General features: G+C 43.2%; 1 protein-coding gene across 5 annotated transcripts in view; it reads right to left on the minus strand.

Annotated features, from left to right (window-relative positions):
- Positions 1-27,165, minus strand: part of LOC131444765 (doublecortin domain-containing protein 2C) — a 303,607-nt gene that overhangs the window by 128,142 nt on the left and 148,300 nt on the right. The gene's annotated exons all lie outside the window — the stretch shown is intronic.

Consider the following 27,165-nt stretch of genomic DNA (forward strand, 5'->3'; position numbering starts at 1 on the left):
TCGGCGCAGAGTTTCCGCGCTCCGTCTGCGCGACTACCTTACACCACCTTAATTGACTGGGTAAGGCCTGCGTTAAACCCTGCAGAGCCTCCGCATCAGCAGATTCACACCTGTGACGGCAGCGAGAGAGTGACGGGGCTCATTAAAAACTTGATTCGGGATCTTCGGCGGGGAACCCTGTTGCGTCGCTTTAAAGCGGCGCGCTCACCGGAATGATAGGTGGCAAATACAGTAGCAGGGGGAAATTGGACTTGAAAAGGAACGTCTGCCTCTGTACTTTTTAAAAAGACTTCCTCTTATTAACCTGTTTCCCTTTGTAGTCTCAAACAAAATGGCTTCCACCGCTGTATACACGGGGGCCTTTGAAGGTGAGCCTTGACTGGCGTACACGGATGTCTGCTTGTAGGGCCTTAATTTGATGCTCGAGCATCGCTGAAACCTCCTTATGCAGTTGTTGCCTCATTTTGGAAAAGAGTAGACTTTCACTCGTGTTAAAGTAAACCGCATAAATCTTTCACCGTCCTGAAGACAGGCACGGCGCTTTAAACAACTCCCAAAAAAACCGGATGATTCCCGCGTTCTGCAACGGATGTCTGACCTTGTAACTCTGCCCATCAATGAGGGACGCGGCCCGGGGAGAAGGGTTGAGGTGGTGCGGCGTACAAGCAGTGGAAATGAATTCAGTGCATGGCGTATGACTCTTGCGATGAGAAATGTTCTGGTAAATTACGACACAAAGCATAATTCATGTGATAAAAAGAGGGAAATATTGCATAGATGGAGCAGATTATTGGTTCGAGGGAGCACACCTTGAGGCTATGAATATCTGAACTACCTAGTGTAAGAGATAATAAGCACCATCTTAATGGTTTATGAATCTCATTTGATTTATGGTTATTAACCATAGGAGAACGATGGCGGCGATGTCCTGATGGACGGGGGGGGGGGGGGGGGGGGGGGGGGTATTTCAGGATAGCGCTCATGTGGAATAGTTCAACCTGCCAGCTTACAGACAGACATGGTAGGCAGTCATGCTACACACTAAATAATAATAACCTGACCTACAAAACTTTATGCTTCTAGCTCTATTCCTGACAATCTTTTCACTTGTTTAAAAAAAAAACAAAAAAACTTTCCCCAACTAACAAGTAGCTTCAAGCTAATCATCAGTTGTTTCGCATTTTTTTTCTTTTTTTTCTTGTTAGTGATGCCAGAAGTCAAAGTTAAAGCGGAAGAAAAAAAGAGAGGGTTTCATCCAGGGGACCGATACATTCCCGTCCCGCACACGCCTCCAAGCGAGCCGCCCCCCCCTCCAAAAAAAAAGAAGAAGAAGAAACGGGGAAGAAGAAAAAAAGAGAGCATCAATAAAAGAACTGTGGTGCAGATTGGAGAAGGCATGAGCAGATTTTCAATGGGATTTCAGGAGATGGCACAAGGGGCAGAAATCTTTTGCTTTTGTCTGCTGTTCAAATGGGTCTGATGAGCCTCAAGCTGGAGGCTCTGCTTGTCAAAGAGGTCCTGATCTCTTGTGAGAATTGATTTCCATCATTTGGGGTGGGGGGCTGTGCCGACTGGAGGTATATTCCCGCCTGGTGGAGCAAGATAAGGGCCAAATGAACTGAAACCAACTTACTGTACTTTATATACATATATATATAAAAAAGACAAACCTAAATGAGGTTGTGAAGAATGATAGGGGTAAGTAAATAAAAAGATAAACTTGTCTTACGGTTCATTCTCAAATGTTACATGAGTTGTCAAAGAGGAGGAAGCCCTGTCCTGTTGTGATGTTTTCTCCCTGCAAAGCATTTCATCTGATTATGAGTACTTTGCAATCTGCGACAGCATGATTGATGCTCCACTTTCATGAGGGGAATTTTAACAGCACCTCTTCAGCGCTCAATGCGCACCCAATTATGCGTCTGAGCTGGTAACCTTGAATTTATGTCGCCATGGCAACAAAACCCCCGGTCATGCATTATGGATTATCATTGAAATTCTACACCCCTACCTAACATAATGAGAGCCCAGGACTTAATCAAATCAGCCCATTCTGTGTGACACAAAGTGAAGAAGGAGCTCTCATTGTATTGGGGCTGAGGCTGGGAGAAGCCAGCCAGCCAGCCAGGCAAGCAGGCAGGCAAACAGGCAGGCAGGCGGGTGGCAGACTGGGCTGTGACGGCCCCAGCAGCTGCAGGGCTAGCAGCCTGATAGATGGCTCCCATATACATCAGTGAACATATAGACAGATGGCCCTCAATGCCTGAAATTTCCAACCCAGGAAGCAGCTGTTCAGTCTAACCTCTGCTGTCCGTCTCACCTTGTTGTCATGGAACATTGAGCAGGGAAGGAGAATGTGGACGGTGACGCGGTGCGGAGCACCACAAACCCCCAGCACTGGGACAGAGGGTAGGAGGTCTGAGTCCAGGCTGAAGCTGGACTGGCTGCGTTTACACTGGGTGGCACTTCCTCAATCTGTCTCCCCTCCCTCACCAAACCCCACCTCCCCACAACCTTTTTTTTTTTTGGGATGTGACGTGTCTTTGCTTTCTTACACATGACCACAGATTTTAGGAGGAGGGGGCCCACAATTACTGAGAACTCCTTTTCTCTGTCTGTCTATCATGTTGATGACATAATTGTTATAAATCACTATACTGGATTAATCTATTTTTCACCTCATCCCCAGTACCCACTTCAGCCCCAGCCTGAGCCGGTGCATAAAATATTGATAACTGTTGTGTATTTCTCTCATTGTATTTAAGCATTTTTATTAGGTAACAGGCGAGTAGGGGGGAAACCAGTATCCCCTCCCTCCCTCCCTCCCTCCCTCTCTTTCTAGAAGAAGTTTTAATAGCTCAGCAGATTTTGTTCCTGCTCTCGGTTTCCCTGCATCATCCCTGCAGATTACTGGGACGCCCCTGAAGATTGCAGCATGGGAATACTAGAGCTGGAGTACAGGAAATACAAAAATAGGCTCCTCGCGAGCGGTGCTTGAGAAACGGTAGATGCACAAGTGTACGAGAATATGTAACTTCAGTAAGGGAAGTTCCATTTGCAAAAACAAAAGGGCACTCATAAAGGTAATTCTAAGACAAATACAATAACAGTTACATCACAGAAGATGCAATTATGCCTCCTACAAGGTATGTTATTAATTATTCATACTTATTTTGGCTATAGAAATAAAAAAAAAAAGTAACTTTTGATTGAAAACATTGATACACTACTGCTACACATTGATTTCACTTTTTGACCACAACCTTATGTCACAGGGAGGGGCTCACTTAATGGTTCATTTACATAGCTTTTTATAGCGTCTTCTCCAAATGCAATCATGACAGTTTTTGGAGACGCTTTCTCAATGGAATGCGAGGTTTGGATGCTTATTGACTCTGTAACAACTGCTTTTTGGGAAGCAAAACAAAGTCTGCTGAGAGCACTCAGGCATATCCGATTTATTCCGTGCACAGCAGTGGAAAGGGACAGTCTATCAGCATCAGAATACTAATATGTTGTGTGGGGGGGGGGGAAGCAAACAAAGGAAAAGTTGATGTAAAACAAATAGGGACGCGGTAATTCCTCCACACCCTGAGTTCTCATACATCTGCATATTTCCAATAAACATAATAAATGTTATTTTTCCTCTGAAGTAAATGCATCACAAGTGCAGGTGTCATCCACAATGTATTGGTGATGTGCTTGATGAAGCCTGCTCATCCTCCTGTAATGACACCCTCAGCCTCTCTCATGTGTTATGCATCACATCTTGTTACCGTCTTCCTCCGAGCGCGGCTGTCATCGTGCGTCTTCGTAGGCCCCGGCGGAAGCGTTGCATCAGCTCGGGGATAAGGGAAGGGTGGTGAGTGGCATTATTAGACGTCTCTTCAATTTCTCCAACTCCACGAGGTGTCATTCTCATCTACAGTATATTTGCTGATGCCACATTACTCCCCCCCCCCCGTCCCGCCGCCTGTGCCAGACTGATTCATTACAGAGCAGAAAGGAGGCAGTGAATGATGCCGTTCTCACAATCCAATATTGACGCTGTAGATTGATATTATAACATCTGTATCGTAGTTCACACCTGTGTTCACAGGGGGAGTTTCGTCGTCGCGTTGCTTTATCATCCTGATAAATTCATGAGATTATTTCGACCTATATTTGAACTCGCTGTCGTTGCATAAGAAAGGATTACTTATTGACAGTATGTCAAAGTATCCATGGCATATCAGTCAATCACAGATTCATGCCTGATTGTAGACTCACAAAAACGAGACAGGATATCTTATGAGACTCTATATTCAATAAAGCATGTGTTATTTAAATCAGGGGTTCCCAACCTTTTTTCCTTGAACCCCCCCTTTGGACAAACCAGGCCCCCCACGACTCAAACCTCTGTCCAGGGCACAAAAAAGAATAAAGTAAAAAGTTTCAATGCAAAAATGAACAGCAGTTGTAGGTTTTGATCCCGGTGTCCAGTCTTTGGTTTTACGTTTCTCAGACAACAGGAACGTGATCCCGTGTTGGTGATAAATAGCTTAATAAATTGAAAGGTGGACCAAAAATATTATAGTTTCTATTTGGGGGATACTGACTTCTAATGATCCAGTAGATCCAGAGAGTCAGAGCTCTGTGCCCCTCCATGTGATCTCTGGCGTCCCCCTAAGGGGGGCTTGGACCCCAGGTTGGGAACCAAGGGTAATCATCCAAGCCTCGACCTAGCGCCAAGTGCACAAAGTATATCAGGGCTTTAATGCAAATCAGGTTAACCCAGGATGTACACCCTGGAACATGCAAGAGAAATAAATATTGGCTTGTAAACTATGCTTCTGTAGTAGTGCACTGCAGGATAAACTCCAAAAGGAGGGACTCATCTCATTTAAAGCAGAAAAGGCAGCCTGTTATTGTTAATTCTCCATAGGTAAATCATACCATGTGCAATAGAGCACGCTGAAAAGTGGATTCATTCATCGAATTCATTAATCACCGGGAAAAAAGACCGGATCTATATGTAAAGTCGGTTGCAAACTAACGACTTTGCCTCTCTCCGTAACCTTCCTCTGACAGCTATACTATCGGGTTACAAGGAGAGTCACGCCGGTGCGGTCCCCACCGCCTCATTTGCATAGAATTAATGATGCATGCATATGCAAATGAGCATTTTAAACAATGTTGATTACTGCCTATGTATTCATAGGCCAACAGTCACACATGTCTGACATGCCACTTCTGCATGTAATTTGCACCACCGTAAAGGGCAACTGGTGCTGTCTCTGACTGATAACTGTCTCGACTGGTGTTTATTTATTGGTCTAAGTCTCTTTTCTAAAGGTGGAGACCGTGTTTGTGCAAAACAGTGCGAGGCTTGCATTCGACGCTGTGCATGAAGCTCGGCTTCAACTGACAAGTTCCACATGCATCCTACAGTACGTGCTTAATCCTTAACCGGTGTTCTTTGCGCATGTACTCCACTGAACAAACACAACAGAAAGGGCCGAGCACGCCCACACACAATACCCATTTAAATCAACAATGCTATTTTCCCTCCTTAAAGACGGGATGAGTCGGGGATGTGAGGGGAGTCTTGTTTCAGACCCCAGATGTCTGAAGCGTCTGAGCCTGTGGAAACATCACGGCATGCTTTCATCCCTGCTCCAGGCCTGCTGAAGCCCTCAGAGGCCTCCGAGAACCGTACACACCAGCCTTTTCATTTGGTTAAAGGCAGTTCAGTTGTACGCTGACAGAACTGAGAGACTCTGCATGTCAAACCACTCCCACCCCAAGGACGGCCCCCATGTTTTAAACCTGAAACTAGTGCTTCTCTGTTCTCTTCACCGCTGCCCTACAGCAACAGTCAAGAAAAAGAGAGAAGAAACGGGCAATTATGATGACGACACATGGTCGTTTTTAAAATTCAAAAATACCAGAAATATAAAAGGACATTGTCATGTTCCGTTTATTATGGGAAGGAACGTGCACTTTTGTGTCTGTCTTATTTTCCCCTTACACTCGGGGTCACGACCCCTTCCTTTTACAAGGTTCCACCTCAACACCTATCACGCTTTAGTGTGTCAATGTTTACAATCTGCTTATAACCCGAAATCCACATTACATTTGCACTTTGTCATTTATGGACATTTATGAACTGATACTAAATGGCCTATTTTTACTTATTTATGTCACCATAAAAAAGCCTTGAATGTATGTTTTTCATAAAGCGGGAGATCACAAGATTTAGCATGCAACGCATTTCTTATGGGTTGATTAAAAAAAATAAATAAATACTATCAAAATCAATATACTAATGTGTTTTTTCGTCTATATTTTATCTCATTCCTCCCGCCTGACACAAAATTGTAATGAATGCTCAGGGGATGTTTACCCCATTTGGGTTTCATAGAACTTGGTGTCTGCATTGATTAATGTGTGCCTAACCTATGTTTTCATTATGAGAGGAGGTGTATTTGTCTCTGTGTGTGTGTGTGTAAGAGTTCTGTTTAGAGGCTGGATGGGGGCCTATATTTTGGGGTGGTATGATTGAAACCCCCCATGCCTGCATGTGGAGGTAATGAACCTGGCGACAGGCAGCGGCTAGCCTGAAATTTCATGCATTGAGAGAGGTTCGGGGCATACATAAAGCCAACTTGGTCATTTGTTATCGTTAATCTTTACATTTATGGCTGCAAATATGTTATTAGGAGGTGTGTCCTGAGTATTTCACTTTGATCGGGCCGTGCTCTATGACATATTGATCAGTCGTGTTGGAGAAGGGAGAGGAATGGGGATGGTGGGGTAGGGGGGGCAAAGTGACCGAGACCTTGACTTTTAGACATCTGCAAGACATGATCGTGAATGTCTGGCTCGCGTTCAGCATCCCTGGTAATTTCCCTTTGTAGGGGAATCAAGGGCACGTAAAGCCCATCACATTAAGGTCGACCACTTGCTGGCTGGGTGAGTAAGTGACAGCATACAAGGGAATCAAGATGGGGGTCCGGCAATGACCAGCAGCCTCCTCTGGATTACATTCCTGGAAATCCTATCCATCTTCATTCAAGCATTTCACTGCTCAGTGAAATCGTATGGTAAGGTGGGGCAGATTCAGATTGGCTCTGTGTGATGTGTGCGTATGTTTATGTGCATGTGTATGCACATAAGTCATATATACAAGTCGCCGTAACCCCAGACTCAACCAGACTGTCCCTTTTTTTTTGTTGTAAAGCTCTTGACATGCATGCTCACACCCCCTGCAGGAGCGACTGAATTGAGCCCTAATAAGACGACATGATTCGTGTATTAATCATCCATGGAAATGTTTATAGGGGAGCTACAATTTACCAGGGTCAAAGCCGGTGGGGGCCTTGCTTTATTCTGCATACACACAGCTCTTGTCGGCCGCCATGTAAAAATGAAAGGCCCTGGATCTCAATCAGTTATATCGCACTCTGCGGCTATAACGGCACTTGCCATTTACTAGTTCAATCCAAGGGTAAAACCAACAACAACCCATCAACATGCAAGAGAAAAAAAAAAGAAAAATACAAGAGTTAGTTTATTAATGAACCACATCCAGCTCACCTAACCATGTGTCGGCACTGCTCACGCCATATCCGTCTTTGTGAGGCAGGAAACAACGCGCCATTAGTCATGCGCAAATTCAGGAGTGGGAAATTTCCAATTCATAGATGTGGTGCACGCGCACGTATAGATTTGGGCGCAGTGTTGTGGAACCCGATGATCAGTGTCTGATGAAGGTAACATTTCTCTCTGTCTGCCGTTGGACTGATGTGGAGGGGAAAGCCATTTGGCACACTGCACTGGGTGACATTTGTGGAGATTTAGTGATTTGTGGAGACAGACAATTGCAGCAGAATGTGTGTGAATCAGCATTTACTCTACAAAGTGATGGCACGCTTGCATAAGCTGCTGCTGCTCGACTCACACGGAGAATGTGCTTGGTAATTGCGGAATGTGTTTAATCCAAGTCCTGAAATGCTTTGTAACGTGTAAGTATGTCCTCCTCGTTTCAGACAAGACTATGAATTAATCCCCCAGTGGTCATCCTGCTGATTCATAAGTGTCCTGTTCCATTTGTGCTGACTTTCAGGGACTATTATTACATTGACTGCACTACATCGCTGCAAACAACTTCCTTTCAGAGGAGGCAGAAACGGCGTAGTTCCCGTGATGAGCAGAACATTCTCTGGCCACAGTGTTTGCAAGTTGACAGTATACTTAGGCGATTCAAATTGAGGATTAAGCTCAGTGTTGACCCAGCCACCGAGGGACTGTAATCCCAGTCACAACTACAAGCTATATTTTATGCTAATGAAAGTTCATTTTTATTAATTCGCTATTAAATGTGGCAATGTGTATACGTATATATAAATAAATTATCATGCTAAAATGTCATCAAGATTAATGGGAAGACCAACAGACATTGCATTTTATGGAAATTGCAATATTACTCTCTGTAAATCGCAGTCCCCGCTAATGGAGTTTATGCACCTTCATGGCGGAAAGCCACGGCACCTAGAGAATAGAGATCAGGTGGAAATATGTAGGCCATTATGCATCTGGACTCCCAACCTTCCTTTCTCCTTAGCTTAGTGCCCAGCTCCAGGCTGTAAATTAGAAGGACAAGTTGTGTGCGACGATCACTGTTTATTGCTCTGTTTAAATTCACCCTCCATTCAGAGCGAAACATTACGGGGTGTAGCTTTTAAAAAAAGAAAAAAAAAAAGAAAAGGCATTTAATATAAATGATCTGGTGTTGATTGTGATGGATATACTATGCAGAGACACCTTGCCTTCAAGGGCATTGAGGGATAAGCTATCATTTTCTTCTTCTTACGCATGAAGGGAAGAATGACTGAGCGTCCAATGTCATCACGGTGTCTACAATAACACACCACAACTCACGGAAAACACGCACACACAACAATAGCCGGAGCAACACATTCCCTTTGCATGTGTACGGTTCTGAGTCGCTTGTGAGCACAATCACAAGTGGGAGCCATACAAGCATTTTAAAAAGCGAGATAAAAATCTTGAATTCTGAGTGAAAGAGCCAACAACAGTCTCCCGGCTGCATTAGTGAGTGGCTGACCTCGTGTCACACATTCTGCTGAAGCTACCGCACGCTTTAGTCTCAGTGGTGGTTTTTGCCTCTTCACACCTTTGCTGATATTTCAATAAAGAGAACCAAAGTGACCCCGCTTTATAAACCTGTACTCAGCATAATAAGCCTATATGAAACGATTAATGAGATACCCAGGGCATTATTTTTTTTTAATCTTACATATCTTATTGATTGCATTGTCTTTCATTTTTACAGGAGCATACTCTCTCTCAGTTGCTCACTCTGCCGACTCTCTCTCCACCCTCTGGCTGTCTGTTTTGCTCTCCCTCAGTCTTGTTCGCTCACACTCTCCCCTGAGCCCGCTGTTCTCGGTTATATAGAAGTTGTTGAAGGTTGAATAGCCACGGCATGCAAAGTGCAAGCTTGTATAACTATGCTTCCATTACCTGCAGCGTGTGCGTGCTAATAAGTCATCTTAAGTCAATGACCCGTACATATCAAGCTTCTTAAGAGTAGCGCTCCAGGATCACTGCCCATGCAGGTCCCCTTAACCGTTTTATTTATAACAGACTTCAAAGGCTCAACTGATTCTCAATCAGGCCTCCCACTTTGAGACGTCTGACGAAACCTATTGGCTGCAGGGGAGCTACACACACACACACACACACACACACACACGCGCACACACTCGTACGCACGCCCTCCACACAAACACTGCTTCAAGTGTTGATTGACCCTGTCTCAGTTCCAGGACACGAGTGTGATGCCTGCAGGAAGCCAGACCAGCCACATTTTGTTTGATCGCATCCAGCAGAGCAGTAACTGGCAAATTCCAAACGCTGCTCATTTATTGACGGAAGCGCCGCTGTGTAATGGAGGCAGGGAGGATTGGAAGTGACACAGCATAAACATGAACTGTCAAACAATTAAACAGTGTAAACAGCACAGATGAGCCACTGATGAATCTGGCTGTCAGAAGCCATTTAGTGAGACTTAGCCAAGTTGCCTGAAAGGTAGTTTTGTGTCCCCATCCATCTATTTGTGGCAGTTGCTCAGACTCACACACTTGCATTAGAAAAACAAACAAACAAACAAATGATTGCATTATTCCATTAAAACCAGACTTTTCAAATGCATCCCTTTGATTGAAAATGTACAAACTGAATTTGTCAAAGTAGGACTAACACACCAAGATAATGCCATTGGTAGCCTTTTACATTTAATTAGACCACAGTCTGGTGCCTGTAAAAACATGGAGAAGTTTGGGGTTGGTAAATTTTTTTGGGGACTGACAAAAAGACAGATTTTATGCTCTGTCGGCATCAATATTTTAAAGGACGTGGATGGAAGGAAGATTTGGAATGGCACTCGACATGCTAACAACTAGCCACAGCTCAACCTAGCTCAACCACCTAATATTAACAAGCTGAAAGCGGGCGCTGGACACCCTTCATACAGTACATTCCCCACCGGTGCTTGTATACGGGAACATTGCAACTGAACGGCATAGTGGAGTTACAACCAGAGCTTGATTTTAGAGTGACTTAAAATACCACCCAGATGGCCGAGTGGCGAGAGGGATCACCTGTAGAGTGGGAGGTTCATGGTTAACACATTACCCACGTCATACCAAAGATGGTATGTTTCCAACATGGTTCAGCTTGGATTGGTACAGTATGGTAAGGTTTCGGAACGGTAAAGGCCAAGGTCAGGCTTGCATTTCGACTGAGAACAGTACTTTTACTTGGCAGTGGTGGCATCAGCGAGATACATAGTGCGATGTCGTACCAGTGCGACAGCAACGGACAACGTAATTGAATGCGACACAAAAGACAACCCAACGGACAACAACGGAGGACACCCAGCAGTTCCCTGCTTGGTTTGTGGCTGTTTGTCTCCATAAGACATGAAGCTGCGTACGAGAACAGACACGGGTCACTGGGGAGTGACGCTTTTCTGTCACCCAATCGGCTCAACCGTCGTGAGTGGGGCCAGTCTAGCTACCATACCATTACTCTGGTAACCCAAGGGAAGGGTATTGAAAAAGGGAATGGAATGGTTGGAGTCGGTTATTTTGGTACTATTCCTAATGGATAAAGATACGCACCAAACCGTTCCACTCGGAAACACAGCTAGAGGTATAGGGGGACGTACCATTCAATGGACTAGCATACCATCAGGGGAGTAGAAGTACTCATAGTTGCTACAGACAGCAGAGTTAAGCTCCTTGACCTAGTCCTAACCATACAACCAACTACCTACCATTCACATCTGAAATGAGATGTTCTGTTCTGCTACTCGACATACTGTGTGACCTGCCCCTCACAATACCCCCCCTTTACACCCGCATTAGTGGATTTATGATGCGTTTTAAACACAGTAAGCCAGCTAAAATGAGTTTGCTTTTTCCCCCCTCTAGTGAGTTATGCTCAATGTCGCAAACACAACATAAACAAGAAGTGCATCATAAAACAATGCAACAGAAACACAAGAGAGCAACATTCCATGGAGTCCAGTGGAAGTTTTACTGTTGTAATATTTCTATTTTATATTTTAATAGTTATTGCTGCTTAAATGGCGTGTATTATTACATTACACTGGCAAATGTTCAGACTTAGCATCTATATTGTGTCCAAAAGTAGTGGAAGAAGAAATAATAAATTCACTCAGGTGTCATGTTTACATCATTGCCGATTAAAACCTGTCTGAGTAATTTGACCTGGGTGTGAATGCTGATTGTGGGGAGTTTTCACCACTGGAGAAGGGCTTTTGTGTGACCTGAGAAAGCAGCAGGGGCTGGGCTCTCACCCAAATGTGTTTGATTTAATGGTAACAGCTACTTGATAGTGCCAAGATAATTCAGTACCCTAAAGTTTGATACCCATCTTAAATGCAATACAGCTTGAAATGTCAAGGAGCGTGATTTAACATTAAAGTGTTTTATGTCTTATTTAATGTGTACAACTACATCTTACATTTTTGTATGTTATCTCAGCTGCTGCCTTTTGAATAATATGTGATCTTCTTGGCTGGGAGAGCCTGAGAATTTGGCATAATGCAATGTAAGCACTATTACCAAGGCTTTTAACCTTGACACCATTACAGAACGCGAGGCAAGAATGACACTAAATAGAGAAATAGACTTAATATAATAGACAACTTACAGGGGAAGCTGTGAGCAAGTAAGAGATAGCGAGATAAAGAAGCAGGTGAAAAGTGTTGTTGATGGCAGTAAAGATCCCAATGAAGCAATGAATATTAATGCGGAGACGCATTGTTTCATTGTGAGGGCCTGAATCACTGCTGTATGTTTATGATAAATGAGCTCTCCTTCTCTCTGTGTCAGGGTCCCTTGACCGACAAATAGCAGGCTAATGACAATAGCCAAAACATATGGTAATGGCTCTTCACAATGTGCTGCTATGAATGATACCTGGAACCTGCAGGGTGACTATTTGTATGAACTATAGAGCCATCTTAATATTTGGTGTCTGCTGTGTATTGTTTAGGGTGATTGAGTATCTGATTAACATTGTGTTACCGCAGGATTATTCACTGCAGCACATTGTGTCCCGATGAACGCGCTCAAAGATTTCAAAGCACAAAAAAGGGTTTGAGGTCATTTTGCTTCATATTTGGGTCTTTACAGCAATTTAGTTAGTAAGTAAGACAACATGTTGTGGTGGCCATGGACTCGTATTATGTTACCACCGCTTTCATGTTGAGTGACGATGCTGGTAAATCACCAAAATCCACATCTTAAATGTCATATTGTGTGCACCTGCGTTTCATGCGGTGGGCCATTTTCCCTTGTGAATTGTGATCACGTTGTCTGTACAGCATGTCTAGCAAAACCATGGGATTATCTTTTTAATCTTCATTTTACTTCTACTTCAAACATTCGAAAATAGAGTTACCTACATACACACAATACCTAAAAAAAAACATGTCCCAGTAGGCACTGACCAGAATCCTGAATCCCCTCTTAGCTGTGTGTGAAATGTAGAATAGCTCTCTTCTCCCCTTTGCTAATCCAGGCCCATCCATCCCCACAGCACTAGCCTGTGACAGATACAAAATACAGGGAGCACTGCTAATCTCAGAGCCCCTATAGCCTGGGGGTCAGTGGGGAACTCCTCTGCCTAAGCAGAGCCATCCTGGGAGGCCAAGACGGGAGATAGCAAGGCCTCAGCACTCAGCACAAAAGCCCGGCCTGTCGGATTAACACACCTAGAGGGACATGGTGTTTCTGATGGGCCGCAGGCTCACAGGATCATGGGATCACAGGCTCACAACACACGGGACTCTGCAGTTATTACAGGAGAGAGCTGGAGTTGTGTGCTATCACAGTGCTAGCATCCAAGCCACCAGAAAACAACACAGCCAGTCAGTGAGTGCGTTTACATGCATTTTAGTAAGAAAATCTTTTTTTTCTTATTGTCGTTAAGAAAACACGTTAGTCCGACTAAAATCGAGCTCGTCTTAGTCAGACTAACATACCTGAATAATGTGATTCATAGTCCGATTTGGCGTTCTGCGCATGCATCAAAATTTCCTCCCTGTTCTTTGACCCGGAACTAGAAGACGACGACTAATAAAGGTGCAGTACAGGTTGCCGGAAATCATACAGCGGTGGCGAGTCAACAGGAAACTGATTCAATATACATCAGCTTATACAGAGATACAGCGCCACCTATAGAGGCAGAGTCAGGCATACGCGGCCAAAAAAACAGATTTTCTCCACTGTCCGATTGCCTGTGTTCGTCGGACTACGGCCTCAGCTCTATTAAACTGTGCATGTAAACATGCTGAGTGACTTTGAGTGATAAAGGCATAATTAGTATGTTATGTTTACATATTAAACTTGTAAGCGCGAATTTAGCTGAAGGGCAATATGCAGAAGAGCAGGGGACTCAAAGTGTACATTAGCAGAGAGAAACATGTTCCCGTCCCTCCCCTGAAGGATGCAGAAGTGCACTTACATGATGATGGAGAACTAATTCAATAATTAATGGTGATAACCATCATCAGGAGCCCAAATCGATTCTTATCTTTGTCTGTGTTGAGCAATGCTACATTTTTAATGTTCTTGTCATTTTGATTAAGATCATGCCATTGCCGTTGTCTTCACTTATATTAGAGCTCTGAGAGATAGTATTCTCTTCACATGGTTAATTAGGCTTATCCAAAAACACAGCATCCTTTACTGAAAGTCCTCATACAGAATATCTGTGAAACTGGGAGAAAAAATTCAATATGTGTGAGTGATGCAATGTTTTCACTATATATGTTGTTAATTCCGTAAAAGTAAAAATAATGTAGAAATTATAGGTATGAAGTTAACATACTATATGAACCATGAGGCTACTAGAATGCCGCTAAAACTAGCCTATTTCTTTTTGCCCTTATATAGGACAGATAAATATTTGATGCGACGAGTGAAAAATGTGATATGACTCATTGTGAACACTGATTCATCCATCTGTCCTATGACAGTGGCTGTGGTTAATGTTTCTGAAAAGGGTTTATTCAGTCCATGTAAGAATGGGTAGGGAGTTGCTTGTTGATTCCTGTGAACCATATTCATTGATGTGATAAGAATTAATGTAAAACAAATGTTTGAATTTATAATAAAAACGCTGTGAGCCTGGTTTGTTCACACTATCCTGTGTTGAGTGAGCTGCACAAATAGTATTTAATTACCATTTTTATGTATTATCCTTCAAAAGAGTCTGACCTATAATAGGTCACAAGGTATAATTAGTCATCAAGTTGTGCAAACCTCTAAATTAAATCTGGTTATGATCATAATATTCAACACTTGTTATTGCAATCAACCAAGTCAATCAATTAATCAATCGTTAAATGGAGTTAACCAATCCATCAATCAATGCAATAATCTCTAAATAAACAACACTGTAAACATTGTTGCATGTGTACTCAATGTACATACAATGTTCTATTTAGACAAGCCAATGCCAACAGGCTAACAGAAAATGCTAACATGCTAACAAACAAAACATTAATGGGCTGACATAGAAATGCTAACAAACAAAAAGCTATTGGGCTGGCATATAAATGCTAACATGCTATCAAACAAAACGTTAATGGGCTGACATAAATGCTAACAAACAAAAAAGCTAATGGGCTAAGATACAATTGCTAATAAACAAAAAGCTCATGGGATGACATATAAATGCTAACATGCTCACAAAAAGGCTGATGGGCTGACATAAATGCTAATAAACAAAAAGCTCATGGGCTGTCAACAACTCACCACCTTCTGGTGAAAGTTCTATGCACATTCAGGTTCTTAGTGTGGAATGGTTTAAACAGTGTGTGTATGTTTCTCTGGGCTCTCAGGTGGAATGGTGGAAAAGAGGAAGTGACCTCAGTGGTGACCAATAACAGGAAGTGACATCACCTGACCTGGAAGTATCTCAACATTTCTTAATTTCTTATCATTTCTTTTTTTCGTTTGTAATTAAATTGTACATTGCAACACCTTTAGCACTATTCATTGATATTTTTTAACCTGGGTTACACCAACATTTGTAAATCAATATTCATAAACCATCTCTTCACTACATTCAATTAACCAGATTGAGCATTAATCCCATTTGGTTGACCACCAAGATTAAGATGCAGGTGAGCAATCTGAAGGTTATTTTTGGCATTAAGTCGGTTAATTCCTGCTGCAAATCATGCAATAACATTTTGTGTTCCGGCACACACTTGCACACTAATACACCTGCACCTGAGCAGGCAGCACAGCAGCATCAGCATCCTGTGGCAGATACACAACCATCTGACTGGAACCCCGAGGGCTCAGGCAGCCATGATGAGGAGGGATTAAGAGCGGTGGGGTTGTCAGCGGGAAGCATTTGTGAGTGTGTCCGTGTGTATGTCCACAAAGTGTGTACATGTGATAGTGAGAGAGAGAGAGAGAAATCTTGCTGTTTTGATATCACATGTCTGCTGAATTTTGTGTGTTGGGGGTGGTGGGGCTTTTAAGGCCTAAAGGTGTTCTTGCACTTGAAAGCCTGTAATCTGCTCAGGAATTTATGAGGTATTAGGAAGAAATGCATTGGCAAATCGGCTTCCAGGTCCAGGCAATAGTTTGGTAAATGTCAGCGAATGAAACAATTTCATGTTACAATCTTTGCAAAAAAAAAGTGTTGGCATAAGCATAAGCATAAGATTCTCGTCGCGCAACAACAACAACAACACAGCTTTTATGTCACATCCATATTCAAATATCAATTTCTCCACAGCCAGCCGAGCTAAATGATAGAACGACGGCCTCACAGATGCAATTCCGTGTCACAATCGTAACCCTGTTTCATATTCATAAACTCTTGATATAACATTTTCCCACCCTTGTGCGATATTGCGCGTCCACACAGCACTCGTGTTTAAAGTGCCTTCTCATCCGAGCTCTAATTCAAAGCCTAAAATTATGGTGGAGTTAAATGTTCTGTTCCTAATGCACTGGAATAATGCTAAATTACAGATGGCTGGTTTTTACTTGGTGTGAATAAATTTGTGAGCTTAATGGTTTGTAAAACATGTTCTCTATGCATAGTTTACAAACAGGGACGGATGCTAGAATCTGTGTTATTCCATGAAACACAATTATCATTAATATCAGCAATATGCGGTAATTAAGTGGAGGAAAAAAAAGAATCATAGTTTCCTACTGTGAGTTGGGAAAACAATTCCATGAAGAGTTATGAATTGATTTCTGTGCTGATCAAAAATCACTGAAGCATTTTCATGTCTTTTTTTTGGGGGGGGGGTAACAATGCCCACGATGGCTCGCACCCAAAATGAGCAGTAACAGTGCACATTTTCACCCAACCTATAAACAATGTAATGGCTCCGAATGAAGCTATAAATAAATACATGTCCTCTATTTAGGATAATGATAGTAAATGTGTAGCCTATCTGATCACTCTGTCTGAAAATTATATCTAATCCTAACAGATGGTAAAACACTGCCCACAATTAGGCAGCACATGGCCAAGATCTGTTCATTTCTGGAAAGTAAAGCTGACATATTTTCCAGTTATCTGCCAGTATCTGACATTAATCTGGCAATAGAAAAAAGCATTTGGCACGGCCCGCTGTGGTGTGCGCTTCCTGTCTCCCTACACTGACAATACTCTGTCTAGGACTATATCTTTTAAGCCTATATGCAGGAATTGAAACTGATTTGGACGTGAAGACAACCTGTTGCCATCATAATAATAATAATAATAATAATAATAACAATATCTAAACTCATCTGAGGAGCAGATTCTTGCCGACAGAAGGAAAGTGCTGCACGTGCGCTGGCTTCCATACATTTCGTTGGCACTGAGCACGTTCATAAAGGGCCTATATTGGAATTGTCAATTATTTACATAAAGAATGATGCGCGCGTCATTTGTCAATTCATCTGCATTACGATGTCTGACATGCTAAATGTGCAATGCTGCTGATAGTGACAGTTCAGAACACTGAGGGCCGGCTGCTGAGCGCGCTTGATCAAGATTGAGCGCAGCAATAATCAAACACCATTCAACACAACACACCTGGTAACACTGCAGAGATCCCCCCCCCCCCATGTGAGAAAGGTGGGCACTATCACATCAACAGAGCGGGGGTAGAGTTGTGTTTCAGAGGACACCCCCTCCACACAAAAACCCCAACTTATGCCACAGAACACAGGAGCAGTGGGAGTCTCAGGCAAGCAGCCTTTTATTTTTAGTTAATGATTGAACAAACAATCCCAGCCTCAGCACTGTGCCCTCTGGTGGGCGTGGCTACCCTGAGGCCACGGAGCTTCCCTCTAATAAGCATCTCCTCACACAACAACAAAAAAAAGCCCAATATTTGCTCAGCGACTGAAGGAGGAGACGGAAGAGCCGTTGGGGAGCACTATATTGGTTGGCTGTGACGGTGCACGTGACGAGCAAGACTGGGGAAAGGAGGGCAGTTTGAGGGATGGATAGAGTGACAGAGGGTGGGGTGGGGGTCTTGTGTACTGAAGGAGGAAGGGGATGAAGCAATGGCGAGGGCTGATGGTTGGTAGGGGGGCCTTTTCTGCCACCTATAGCACTACGAGGAACAGATGGGGCCTGATAAATCCTGAAAGGGAGGCATTACCTGCCCAAGTCACCAAGCAGCCACAATTATCACAGGGCTCTGGGTTCATTGTCAATTAGAGTGGCAGTTAAAGCCAGGCAGCAGCTGTGGCAGATGGCTGGGATCCAGAGAGGCTGGGGGAGCTGGGACAGAGGCCAGCCCCCAGGCTCTCTCCATCTCCCCTCCTACTTTCTCTCCCTCTCTCTCTCTCTCTCTCTCTTTTTCTAATACAGCGACATCTGCTTTAGAGCAGGACCGACTCACTTATTTTGTGTGAGACAGAGGGAGGAAAACAAAACAGTGTGAGGAGGAAGTTTATATTGAGGACCGGGGACACCATTCATTTAGAGACATTGCAAGAAATTGGTGTGTCACATTGTTTTTTTATATACGAGGAAAAAACGTCCCATAAACAGAAACAGCAGACTTTAATGTATTCATTATCCGAGTGAGCAATTACATTTTTTGTTTTTATGTCTTTTGGCGGTTATTGCAAATGTCTCGGCTGACATTTCCCACCACAATAAACAATTTATGAAGGTGAGATCATGATCAAGAGTGAAGAAGCGTATTATATTAGAGACGTTCTCAAGACGCTACAGGCCTCATCAGTCAGGAGCGCTAATTCGCGACATACGATCGTATGGTAACGGTTGCTATTTGCCGCGTGTGTTGGAGAATGCACAAAACTAAAATGTGTTTTTTGTGGATTTGATTATGAATAAGATCAGTTGGGATGGCGAACAAGAATATCCATTTCTGTGGTAGTGTGCCAACAGTGGGTCTGCCATCTTGGTGGAAGTGCATGGGGGACTGAAGGGCAGCCCTTTTGCTGAGTTTGTCCCCCCGATCCTCCAAGCAGTCTCCCCCTGCCTCCCAGCCTGAGCCAAGGCTCACCAGCAGGCATCACTTTCAGCAAGTACCACCATTCATCACCAGGCAGGGGTGCTGGAGAAGCAAGGGGGTGACTTGGGGGTGGGGGGGCGGCTACGGCAGGGGGCCAGGAACAGGGCAGTGTGTGCCCCTCGCCCCCTCCTCTTTTCTTCTCCACGGGCTGCTGAGAATATAGGCCTCTGCCATAGACAGCAGCCACACTCCACGCATACACCCTTTACAATGGAGCTCCAAATTTATTCAAGGGAGGAGAGGCCTGCTCCCTTCTATTGCTCCCTTGCTCCTTCAACCTTGTCTCTCGCCCCCTCCTTCCTTGACTCTCCTCCCTCATCCCTTTTTCCCCTCTGCCTTTCAGGTCCTTCTTGCCCCCTCTTCTCCCCACTGGGGCATCATTCCTCCTACTTTGTTCCGCCAGTCCTGGGCCCAGTGTCTGGGCTGTCCTGATAGCAGAGAAGAAGTAGCAGCCTATCCATCTGCCTGCCCCGGGCCTGCCACTGAAGAAAGAGGAGCAGAGGTCCTCATTCATAACAATAGCCATTAACAATGTTAACAGCACTGCTGTTGCTGCTCCGGAGTCTGGGGAGCGAGAGGTTGCAGGCACTGGGACAGGGGGGCTGCGAGGGCTGGGACAGCAGGGGCCAAACACAGTGAAGTGGAGGCAGGGGCCTGGGAGGGCCTGTCGCCGGGCAGAGTTGGAGATTGCAGAGATCCGATAGGTTTGCGGGACAGACAGCGCTCTAAAGCATGATGTTAGGGTGTTAAGCAAGCCCTCAGAGTCTCCCGGGCCTGTAAAGAAGTATTGATTTCTGTTTTTTTCTTTTTGCCTGTGGTCAGACAGCATGTGCAGTCTTGTCCATGTGAAGCTAGCTGTGTCCTGAAATTGCCTTGGGGATTTATGCCCAACTGTTCAGGACGACACAGTTCTTCACATGTGTTTGTATTTGTAAAAAACAAAACAAAAGAAAACCAACCAAAATTAAACCAAAATAAAGTGAATTCCAACTCACTGAGAGCGACACCACAAAAACAAGAAGGTGAAGGAAATTAGCAGGCATTACATCAGTAGGACTCCAGCACAATGTGGGCTCCCTTTCTTGACTCACTGTCACATAGCTGTAATGATGCCCAAGTAGGCCGCATTTACCTCTGGTACTTTCCTGGCTTCCCTCCTGAGTTTTGACACATTTTCACATTTATCAGGAATGCCTATCTGTCTCCAGCAACAACAAAAGGCATCCCATCTAAAGAGCAACACCGCGTGAAGCCTCCTGTGAAATGGTTACAGTAGGGCCTCCCCCTCACCGCAGGGCCTCACATCCCTCCAATCAAACTGTCAAAAAAAATAGAAAAAAAAAAGCACAGTCCTTTGTATCGAGTGTTTTTAATTAGATTTGGATGGATTTCAAATCTGCTCTTATTTCCTGGAACGATTCTGAGTGAAAGAAGAAACCCTACAATGAGATTAAGACTAATCTATCCTTTACTTCCAGCATCTGAAATCTGTCCATCTGCCCCATTCATTTACACACACACACACACACAGTGGATCTTTTGAAGATGTTAAAATCTGTTTTTTTTAGACACAGATCGTGAAAATATCTATACATGATTTCTTTCTGTGCCACCGCTTGTATGCAGACTGCGTCGTCTGGTGTGGGTGTAACCTGTCCTGATTAATTGGCCCCACAACATTCCCCCAATACTCTTACATGTGGTATGGGCAAGTGTAGGCATGCACTTGATCCTCTCAACACGTTTTCATCAATAGAATTGAATTTGTCCACAAGGCAGCGAAACATACTGTATATCATCGATGCTTTGGATCAATGCGATGACGTTACGGCGACTTATTCTAGGTAGCACATCGATACGGAAACCATCCAGTGTAGTAAAAATCCAGCAATCTCCTGCCAGGCAGACATAAAATGGCACCAGTCAGTGGCCAGACAAAACTTGCACACACATTCCACTGGCAGGTCCAGCGCAAAAAGCTCTGTTAGGATTGGAGAGGAGATGTATGTAAACTGCCATCTTCAATTTGAAGCACAGCTGCTCCATGTGGTTCGAGTCACCGGCTCCTCGCTGAGCCACTTAAGGACATTTGGAGATCTGTCCAGCAGACACTCCGGCTTTGTCTTTGTTGTAAGCTTCAGATCACTCTCTGAACTGATCCAGTCTTGATCACCTCCCTGTCCAAGGCCCTTCCTGTGTAGTAACTCAATTTTCGCTGGCTGGACAAGTCAAGGAAATTCTCCCGGTGGTCTTAAACTTAATTTGAAAATTACCGAGGCCACTGTGCTCCCGGGAACACCTTAAGCTTTTTTTTTTTTTTTACTCTTCCTCTATGTCTTGACACAATTTCATTGTGGAGGTCTTCAGAGAGGTTTCCTTGGCTTTTACTGACACACAGAAAAAGATTGTGGGAGCATACAGGCCAGGCGTGACTGACCCGGGACAGAGTCCAACAGAAAATGGGCTTTGGTCACATGTCATCACCATTAGTTATTTGATTTGACGCTAGATGTGATAGAAAGACAGAATGTTTTCATTTGCTCACTCCTGCGTGGCTTAGATTTGCTCACATTGCCATTTAAAAATGATAATTTAAAAATGAAATTCAAAATATTATAAAACAATAGACCTATATAAAAAAAAAGAAGGTCTGAAGGGACCATTGGTCCCCGGGAATCTTCATATTATCAAATCTGGCCCTTGTTAAAAAGACCCTAACCCATAGGCCTATACACCAATTCATTCAGTTTGCCAGAGGTGCAACTCCATTCAAGTTCAACACTTTTCACAAAGCAAACAAGAAGAAGTAAATAAAATATCCATGTTGTCATTCAAAAATATTGTATTTTATTGTTTGAAAATACACTTGTTCTTTGCGCTCCCTGATTTATTATTTTGCGCCATGTTTTTTGCTTGCGATTCTGGCAATGGGCGGGCCTTATGAAGCTGCCTGCTGATTGGCTACTGAGTTTTGCTCCAGACTGACAGCGACTCCATGCCTGACGCTCCAAAACTCATTAGCCAATCAGCAGGCAGCTTCCTATGACTCGCCCATGGTCGGAATCGCAAAAAATTGGAGTGCAAAGAACGGGGGGATATACAATAAAATACAACATTTTTTTAATGATAAAATCCATATTTTATTTGCTTCTTAAAAAGTGTTGTTTGAAAAACTAATTCCATAAAAACCAATCCAATCCTTACCAATGAGTGGCAAAGTGACTCATAAAAGAGACCTTATTAAAACAATCCGAAAATCTAAATTATCAACCACTAAAAACATCTTTCTTTCCCCAAGTAACCCGTAACCATGCAGTGGCTGCACCACCGTAATAAAATATGCAAAATGTGAGGAAGTATTATTCTCTTGAGGGTTTCACTTTACAATTGGGTAAAACATTTAATGGACGGCTCCAAAGACATCTTTAGCTCATGTTCGTAGAGGCTAAACACAGTGGTTGAGAAGAACTTGATGACTGAAAGGGAAATCGCCTGAAAACCCGATGCAGTCTATGCACAATTTGCTGACAAAATTGTCAATGAGTTAATGATCATGAAAAAAAGCGGCGGAGCGTCGCGGCCTCTCGAGCCGTCGCTAATGCTTTCATTTCAATGTTGCAGGTGCGGAGAGCTCTCTCCTCTTAGTGACAACAACTAGTCCTTGTACACACACACACACACACACACACAGAACTGCCATAGCTGTGTGCTCATCAGGACGAGCACCGAGACTCAAATTAAACCATTTTACTCACTTGCACATTTTCGATCTGCCTCCAACATCATTATGGTGGGAGTTAAGCTTTCCTCTTTTTTGCTCTTTCATTTGAGGCTTCATGAGACTCTGCCCCCCGGTGGCTGCAGATATTACCACCAGTGTCAAGATGTTTGAATTCAGGATCCTAGCAGAGAATCTTATCCCAACAGCTCATAGGAAAGGGGGCGAGTTGTTTGTCTAGTCATCAGAAGTAATCCTGTAGCAATAACACGGTTGGTCAATGCAGTTTTCTGTTTGTTTCATAGAAAATTGATGACCTAACGACTGTGCCACTGAACTGCACTCTATGTTTTTACAATATAAACGCTACAGATGTGAATCCAAAGTGAAACAACTCGTGTATCTTGTTAATTTCTACTTTCAACTGTCTAAAATACTTAAAAACAACACTCTTTTTCTGTTGTCCTTCAACTTTTCTCTCCCAAAACCTTATTTTCACAGTCATTAACAAACACTCTCTTGTAAAGAGTGTGTAAAATTGTGAGATTTGTTATTCAAACGCTTAGAAGAAGCTGAGAGAGAGTGTTTTTGTTGTTGTTGTTTTTTTCTGGCCAGACCTGCCAAGAGAATTTAATTCAGATCTCTGAGGAATACCAGGGCTTGGCTTTTCTATCAGAAGTGGAACGATGGTTGTTGTTTTTTTGGAGTATGAGCTGCAGCCTGTACCCCACAACCCTCTAACCCGCTATCGGTGCTGACCCAGGATAATCTACACAGACATTCCGGCTCCAAATAGGAAAAAAAAAAAAAGAAAAAAGAGAGAGTTGGCAGGAGAAATGTTATTGCTTTTAGATTATCATGGCAGCTGATATTTCTGGAACTTCAAGGTCTTTAAGGAAAAATCAATATCTCCCCAAATGGTTCTCGCTTGCTCGCTTCCTCACACCCACCAACGCTGACCCTTACACTCCAGTCAAAGCCTTTTCTCTTAAAGACAGACTCGCTAATGTGCTATCCTAATGATAGCACATAAGTAAATAAATTATGGATTTTCGTAAGAGTCATTCATGGGTTTTATGAATGCAATTTATAAACTGTATGTAATGGGCAAATGGTATAAAGCTAAAAAAAAAAAAAAAAAAAAAAAAATACAGTGAATAAACAACTTTATTTATTAATGAAACTGAAATTGTGCTAGTTTTTATAAGTCCATAGACCATATACAATAAAAAATGGATGCAGTCCCCTGGGTTTTTCATTGAAGCCAAATAGGAAGTGAATATATATTGAATAGCCACCAGTGGGCGACTCCACTGGTTGCAAAAAGAACTGCATTTTTTTATATTTATAACATCAGTACACATTATTCTAGGGAGTCAATGGTCTCAGCTACTTTCAGGTCATCTTCAATTCCAATGATGTCAATTTAACACCTACGCCTCAAAATGTCCATCTGGAGCTTTTTTGCTCAATTTAACCATAAAAGGGCCAGAAAATGTCCTGTAACTAAGTGCTTTTGCCCATTTTTACAGAATAACTTCCAATATCTGGTAGTTATTTACAATTTACAGCATGTTAAAATAGAGTATAAACAATTAAAGATGAAGAAAAACTAAAAGCCTTATTTAGAAACAAACACTGCAATTGTACATGAACACCAGATAGATGTTGGGTGTTATATTTGAAATGTGAACAGTATAAAACCTATATAAAATAACATTTTGTTAGTATGAGTGTTTGTCTCAATGTCCAAAAACAGGCCCAAAAAATGTAAAGTATGAACAGGCTTTTTTACAACTCTCTCGTCTCGCCACAGCACAGTTTATGTACTACTCAACGTGGGCGGAGTCATCACTGCACGGCTGCATGAAACTACCGTCACTTTCCTTTTTTTTTTTTACAAACAAGTGATTTGTAAAGCAGTTGTTTTCAGTATAACTGAATCATTTGAATCACTTAATTCAAACTATTCGTTCAGTACTTCCTCCATGACCGGAACACAGACTCTGTCTGACACAGTCACTGAACTGAAGTACAGTGGAAGGATTGGTGTCGTCCAATAAACGCCTGGTTGCAGGGCCTGGCGGCCAAATTGCGATTCCTGAGGCTTCGAAACGGGAGATTTCCAGATTCTTCTACAGGTGACACTGGCTGCCACTCATGTGAGTCTCAGTAAATTGGTTCGAAGCCAGCTTCGTTGGTTGGTCAGAGGGTGACATATTGTTGGAATCAGCCTCGTAGCAGTGACCCTAAGGTGCAACTTAGTTATTTTAAGATTCAGGAGTTCTACTCTGTTTTTGTCAAAACAAAAAAAAAAGGTTTACATTATCTCTCTCTCTCTCTTTATTTTAACCTTTTCAGCCACTGTATTGGATTGTGTGCAGTGGTTGCCACTACTCAATAACTGTAAGCTCTTGATACATGTCATAAAGCATGAACTCTGTCCGCTGATAACGAAGCAGGTGACTGCTGTATGCCTCCCGAACGGCCTGAAATGCACAGTTTAATGACTGTGTGTGTGTGTGTGTGTGTGTCATCCTTGTGTGGCTCTTTCACAAGGCTCCTGTCAGGTCCGTAATTGACAGTCTAAGTGGGGCAGCTGAGAGGCCAGGCCCTGTTAATTTATTTTCTCAGACTCTCCCATCCATATTTATGAGCCCCTGCTGTTTTGTCTATCACCGCCGATCAAACTTACTGTGTAATTGTAGTCGCCAAAGCAGGAGCGAGGCCACGTGCGGGCGGTCACTCGGCCCGCAACGCTCGCACTGGTCTTTATTATTTCATTAATTCACATGCCCGGACCCCACAAGGCAGAGAGGGCAGGGGGAAATGTGGTCGAGGCACGGGGAGATGCCAGTGGCAGCCATTATTAGAGATCAGGAATAGAGTAAGCTGCCAGAATCAGGTCATTATGCCAGCACCTTGTGATCTGGCTCAAACTAATTGCGGTGGCTCCTGTGGGCGTGGGTCTCCATCTCCTTTTAGCCCTAATAGCCACGTCTATCACGGCACGACACAGACACACACACACACACACACTCGTTCATTATAAACCGCCATTAACGCGAGGATATTGTATAAACACAATAAAAACTCTCAGATTAGGGGGAAAAAACACATTCTAATAATAATAACAAGCGCGATGCATCATCGAGCGGTGACGTAAGATCCCCCGCGTTGCTTTTTGAGCCCCGATGACAAGTTTTGAATTACATTATATTTATCCCAGCAGGGATAATTCATTGCCTGTGAAAACTTCAAGCAAAACACAAGGCATGGTGATGTTTACCAACCCCCCCAACACTATAATGAATGTAATTTGTTTACAAACTAACCACAAGGAAATATTTGCCGGGGAGACCTTGATGTTTGTGGTGTGAGATGGGGGCATACCTGTATCGTCAGGGGTAATAGTGTAATTACGTGCTATTTTGATCCCGCCAACATACATGCATTTCCATTCATAATGACTTGTTATGTTTTCATCAAAACAACACCGCAGCCTGATGTAAGCATGCATAATGGGGATTTACTGTAGGTGGCCTGGTGCCGACTCGGCTCCGGTTACTCTCCAAAATATCACCGGAGGAATTCACCTCAGTCTTGGTTACTTGTGCTTGCTTCGAGTTTACTTTACAATTGCGGGATTAACCCTTTAACGGCGAGCGTATTGCAAGCGCACTTTTGCAGGAAGCCAGAGAATCAGCGTTTTTGTCACCAGAGAGGAGAGAGTTGGAAAAATGCCTGTACATGGTTTCCAATTTTGGCCTGTTTTTGAAACAAACTAACAAATGCTGTACTAAATATGTTCTATACGGTTCAAATTTCAAATTGAACACACAAAATCTGGTGTTCATGTACATCTACAGTTTTTTTTTTTTTAAATAAAACTTTGGGTTTTTGTCATTTTAAATTGTTAATACACCATTTTATTGAGCAGTAAATTGTAAATAACTGCCAGATGATAAAAGTTATTCCAGAAAAATGGGCAAAAGCACTTAGTCACGGGACATTTTTTGGTCCTTTTATGGTTAAAATAAGCAAAAAAGTCAAGGTGGACGTTTTGAGGCTTAGGTGGGGGTTCCGAAAAGTATTGTTCACTGAGTCTTATGAATCTGGTTCTCGTCTGAGGTCCAGATATCAACAACACTTACCAGGCAGCGCTTAATGTGCACGGGATAAATCATTTAAGTCGCTCATTTGCTTGAGCTCAAACGCTTTCATTTGCATTTTGTTTCCACATTTCCTTTGTCACTTTTCCTCCCCCCCCCCCCCTCTCTTTTTAACAGCGCTGATTGAGTGCAGTTGCTAATGGCTGTATTGTGGAGTT

The sequence above is a fragment of the Solea solea genome, chromosome 18 (assembly GCF_958295425.1).
Source record: "Solea solea chromosome 18, fSolSol10.1, whole genome shotgun sequence".
NCBI lineage: Eukaryota > Metazoa > Chordata > Actinopteri > Pleuronectiformes > Soleidae > Solea > Solea solea.